This window comes from Microtus ochrogaster, unplaced genomic scaffold (genome assembly GCF_000317375.1).
Source record: "Microtus ochrogaster isolate Prairie Vole_2 unplaced genomic scaffold, MicOch1.0 UNK184, whole genome shotgun sequence".
Classification (NCBI taxonomy): domain Eukaryota; kingdom Metazoa; phylum Chordata; class Mammalia; order Rodentia; family Cricetidae; genus Microtus; species Microtus ochrogaster.
The window spans coordinates 106700-112571 of record NW_004949282.1 but is presented as its reverse complement, the minus strand read 5'-3'; the positions used below and the strand labels follow the sequence as shown (position 1 = coordinate 112571).

General features: G+C 35.5%; 1 pseudogene; it reads left to right on the top strand.

Moving 5' to 3' along the window:
• The first annotated feature begins 1450 nt into the window (after positions 1-1450).
• On the top strand, positions 1451-1935 carry LOC101980340 (annotated as a pseudogene).
• The last annotated feature ends 3937 nt before the right edge of the window (positions 1936-5872 follow it).

Genomic DNA, 5872 nt, shown 5'->3' with positions numbered 1-5872 from the left:
GTTTTTCCTTTGGTTCACCTTACATCTTTGTCCAGGAATAAATGTGCCCTTCTATAATTTATATAATAGTCAGATGACCTGAGAGAAAGTTGATCTAGTTTCTTGACACTTACCTACAATTTTCAATATTGTAGACCTCAAGAATGACAAAGATCTAAATAACAAAGATCTAAATAACAAACGTCTAAATTTGGATTACACTTCACAGATGTGGTACAGGACAATTCAGAGATGAAGTTTTATCCAGAATTGGACCCTGGGATGACCTCCTATACAAACATTGCCTGCACTGTAGTGCAAGCCTAGATCCTGTACTTAAATGTACACCTCCTATATTTACAGTGAAGTCCCTGGGTCTGTCTCAGTTCAGCTGTTAAATCTTGGAACACTGCCTGGGTGACATGCAGAGCTTTTGTTACACTCCACACACTTTGTGGTGCAATTCTGGGTGTGGGTATTCAGCAAGATTCAAAACAAATTAATATGCCATTAATATAATAGGGTCGCCAGGGCCCTATTCACAGCTGCTACAGGGTTTTCAGTGACTGGAAGACTGATAAATCCTGTCTTGAGTTAATGTTCCTTTCCTAATTCATCTGTTTATTCTATCATTTTTATAAGAAATCAAATGAAAAGATACACTGATGAACAGTTGAAAAAAAATTATGAGTGAAACACAGGATCAGAATAAGGCACACCCATTTCTGTAACCCAGATATAGCTGTATCTCTCCCTCATCCCCCCTCTCTCTCCATATATATATATATGGATATATATATATATCCTGTTTCTAATGAACAGATAGGTAGATATTCAGGAAAAAAAGCATAAAATAAAAAATAACATAAGTTTTTCTTACTCCCCGGAGCCAATGAAAATGGACAAAGTCTCTGCAGGTTCCTTACTGAGCAATTTAATTCAGTCATGTCACATGATCTAAACAGAAAAAAATAGAGTTTTCAAACTCCAGAGGCAACTACACTTACAACTTAGGGCTGTAGCTGACTCGGGTGGTGCCTAGTGTATCAGTGTTGAACTCAACACAGCATAAGAAAAGATCTGCAGAGCATGTAACAAAGCAATGCCTACTGCCATCTATAATACAGGAAATGAATAATTGGGAAGAAATTATTCCTAAAATGCAATTTTTTTAGTGATTATTAAATGAAATAGATGATACTTAATGTGTGTGAAAAATAGCTTAGTACGATACAAATATTTTTATAACATTATCTTTACTGCAAGTCTTTCCCACAATATTTACAAACATATTAGAAGACACTATCTCTTAGATCCAACAACAGAACTTATATAGCAGGAAGGGATGCAAATAAGGTCCATCTCTTCTCATGAAAACCAGATAAACATTGGCCCTGAATATCAGAAAAAGGAATCAGTCCTGGATGCCCAGGTCTTCCCATTCAGTAATCAGCACGGAAAATAAAACACAATGGATTTGGTGGTGTTCATTTGGGTTTTCCTTGTTGCTTGTTTAAAAGGTAACTCATGAAGAAGAGATACTGAGTGTGTTAGTGAACATGAACAAGATATATAAACGATCGAGCTTCTGTAGCAATATACTAACAACCTTCTTTGTGTTTGCAGGTGTCCAGTCTGAGGTGAAGCTTGTGGAGTCTGGAGGAGGCCTGGTGAAGCCTGGGGGTTCCCTGAGACACTATTGTGTAGCCTCTGGATTCACTTTCAGTGACTTCTGGATGTACTGGTATCACCAAGTTATAGGGAAGGGACTGGAGTAGGTTGGAGATAGTAAATCAGACAGCAGTACTATAAGATATGCACCATCCATGAAGGATCGATTCACCATCTCCAGAGACAATGCCAAGAACACTGTACCTGCAAATGAACAGTGTGAGATCTGAGAATACAGCCACTTATTACTGTGCTAATGACACAGTGATGGAACTTCAGTGTTAATTCAGAAATAAACCTCAATGTTAGGCCACTCAGGGCCACCAGGGGGTGCAAAAGACACAGAATTCAGGTTCATCCCAGAAATTTATGCAGACATGATTAGATTAAGCACTCTTCTCAGGTGTTTGACCTGCATTTTTTTTACACTTTCTCTGGAATTTTCTCCACATGTATGTTCTGAAGGGATCCAATGTCCTCAACACATTATATGTTCTTTTTGTCCTGTTTTATCATAGGAGGCACAGTCTCCCATGAACAAACTACTATGGGGACACAAAATACCATACATTTGTCACGGAAATTTCATGAGAAGAAAGTACATGGACATTTCTGAGTATTTGCATGTTCTAGGCAGAGATCAGGATATACTTTTTGATTATAGCAGCGTGAATGTTTAAGGAAAAAACAAAAGAGAAATTGGCACCATGTTAATTACAAAAAAACATCCTAGCATATTTACAATCATCCCTTTTCCTTGAGGATGATGCACTCAGGTTCAAATGAGACCCAGGTGTGCTTTTAGTTCATTTGGAAGGAAAAGGATATAGTTATATTTTAATAAAATATTAATTAAGAACATTTTCTCAAGGTTTTGTATATTCTTCACTTTGCTAATGGATTTTTTCCTTTTCAGAAACTTGCTTGCAGAAATTATCTTAGTTATGAATACTGACTTTGGTTCCTATACCTTTGTCCCTCAATAAAATTAATTCCCAAAATATCATCTATATTTCTGCCATCTATGCATGTCTACAAATATTATAATCCTCTTTGATATGTCTCAGTCATTCACAAGATTTGAGTTTGTGTTCATTAACGTTATATTATTTTATATGAGTTTTTCCCGTAAGTAAACAGATTCACAACTATGCCTACTGATGAAAATAGCTTTTGTTTATTTTAATGTTTTCTGTGACCTTGTACAAATCAGTTTTTCATTCCTTTTCTTCTAAACTGAATGTATTAGATGCTATTGTAACAGGGCTTAAGTTGTGAGGTTTAATATTCCTAGTTAGCTTGACTTATTTGAGATCACATATGTCTCTTACTCAACAAATGTAAGAGTGTTTTTACATAGTTGTAATAGAGAAGGGAAGATTCATATTTAACATAGATGGCAAGTTTTAGTGGACTGCAGGTCTGCAGTCAGTAGAATAGTAAAAATGGGAATACTGCCTATCCCCAGTTAATTAATCTGTATATTCCCTGATCTATGCACAGGAAAGAAAATAACATAAATGATAAGAGAATGCCATTAAACTTTGCATGTGACATGATGATTACCTGAGGCACACAGGTACTGATGTAGTAGAAATATTATTTGTTATAAATTGTATTGATCATTTTGAAGGGAATGTTTAGTCTGTGAAAATGTATCCTTTTCTTATTTATTTAATTATTTATTTAAATTGAATTCAAATTTGCTGATTACTCTTAACATTTCATCATTGGTATTCACAAAAATATTAATGCAGTTAATATTTGGAGTATTCTAGATGCTAGAGACAGTGATCAATTGGTAAAAGCAATTACTTGAAGATCTGATTTGTTTACAAGCACCCAAGATAACAGTTTATAAGTATATATAACTACTGCTCTATGTGATCCAACAGCCTCTTCTGTCCTACACAACCACCTGGACTCAGGTGCACATATACAAGGAAATGCACATGCACACATATGAAAATGACTATTAAAATTTTGAGGTATCTAAGTATTGAAATAAGAGAATTAAATTGCAAGAAGTAATATCGTTGAAGAACATGGGTAAAATATTTAAAGATAAAAACAAGGGTTTATTGTCAAATTGACAAGAAGTAAACATGAAATGATTCAACTTCATGGTAAAATTGTCTGTAATTTTGATCAACAAGGAGATTCTTTCGTACAGCTGTGAGCATTATTTCTGATAACTATCTTTTCTATTTGGAATGAATTTGCATATAAAATAATGACTTTTGAGGGAGAAACAGATGACACACAGAGAGAAAGATCATACAATAGGAATCTGACATGAAAAGTGAAAATCCAGAGGCTGATATTGGGGTTCAAGCTGAAGATTAGAAAAGCAAAGCTGTGAACCAGTGGAAAGACTTTTTACCTCCACCAAATCTTCAGACTGAAAAAGTGAGCTCCTGTTTTCATAAATACTCAGACTCCATATTCCAGTGAGTTCCTGTCTCTTTACCTTTATATTCTTCTTCCCTCTCAGCCATATCACTCCTGTCTCCACCTCCCTACTGCTGAGATTAAATGTGTATGACTTCTAAACACTGAGATTAAAGGCTCGAGCCACCCCCACCTGGATCTGTTTTGGGATAAATCTTGTGTAGTCCTGGGTAGACTTGAGCTCAAAGAGATTTATTTGTCTGCCTGTCTCTTGAGTCCTGGGATTAAAGTTGTGATCCTATCCTTGCCCTTTAATGTTTTAGCATTGTACTCCTATCTTAGGGCAAGCTTTATTTTTTTTAATTACAAATAAAATGTCACTATATTTTCCATTTTTGTTTAAAATAGAAAGAAGGCTACACATAAAATAAGAAAATTATATGCAATAATTACAATTACAGTATAAAATACATGCAGGAAATAAATATATCAACAACGTCTGATCCATTTGCATTTGAAAAATTCAGAGAAAATATTCCATTTTCTAGCCTATGTTGGTGAGCCCAAAGATGTATAAATAATTTGTTTTAGATCATAATATGCCTTACCATCTAAAACTATCTTTGAATATCTTTCAACCTTATGCACTTTACATTTCTTTAGTGATTTTTTTCTGAGTCTCCTAAATAAGTAAAACTATAAATATAACTATCGAATCTTAAAAAACCTCAGAAACCCAAGAAGAAATAATATTAGCTAAGTAAGTTAAAATTGTGAACAAACAACTTCCAAAAACATGTTAAAAATGACCAAAAAAGCTGGCTGTCTGACTAAGTCACTTAAGAGATCCCTGCATCATTGGGTCATCCTTCTTCAACCCCAAATCCTAACATATCCAAAAGACTTTTCTGTGAAGCAAGATATTCTCAAGGTTTGTCCCTCATCTTGACAGTGTTTGACAGACACATATTTTGTGTCTTCCTAGTTTGATAAGAACATCATACTGTCAACAGTCAAGGAAAAAGCAATATCCTAGGAATTTCTGTAGTTCCAAATGTCTTGCTAGCCCCACAATGGCATGCTCAATTAAAATATCTTTTTCTTTGCTCTTCATCTCTGTCCTTCCACCATCTCAACTATCCCTTTAGCTCAAGTTCTCCTCACCCCTCCACTTCTTTCCTCCTCTTTACTTTTGACCCTCCTGTATTCCCCCACTCCATGCTCCCATTTTTTTTTCAGGAGATCTTGTCTATTACCCATTCCCAGGGGGATCTATAAATGTTTTTCTTAGTGTTAACCTTGTTACCTTGCTTCTTTAATGTCATGGACTATAGGTTTGTCGTCCTTTACTTTACAGCTAGTATACACTTATGAGTGAGTACATACCATGTTCATCTTTCTGGGTTGGCTTACCACACTCAAAATTTTTTCTAATTCCATCCATTTGCATGCAAATTTCAAGATGTCATTGTATTTTACAATGAGTAAAGCATTTGTATGCCATTTGTAGTGATGAGGTGAGCAGGTCTGCTTTTCATTCCTCCCACCTCCTGCACGGCTAGCTTTACATCTGAAATAACAACACACAAATTGTATTCATTTAAACACTGCCTGGCCAATTAGTTCTAGCCTCTTATTGGCTAAATCTCATATCTCGATTAACCCATTTCTAATAATCTGTGTAACACCACGAGGTGGTGGCTTACCGGGAAAGATTCTAGCCTACATCCATCTCAAGTTGGAGAATCATGGCATCTAAATCACTTCCTTTCTTCCCAGCATTCTGTTCTATCTTTTCCACCTACCTATGTTCTGATACATCAGTCGAAGC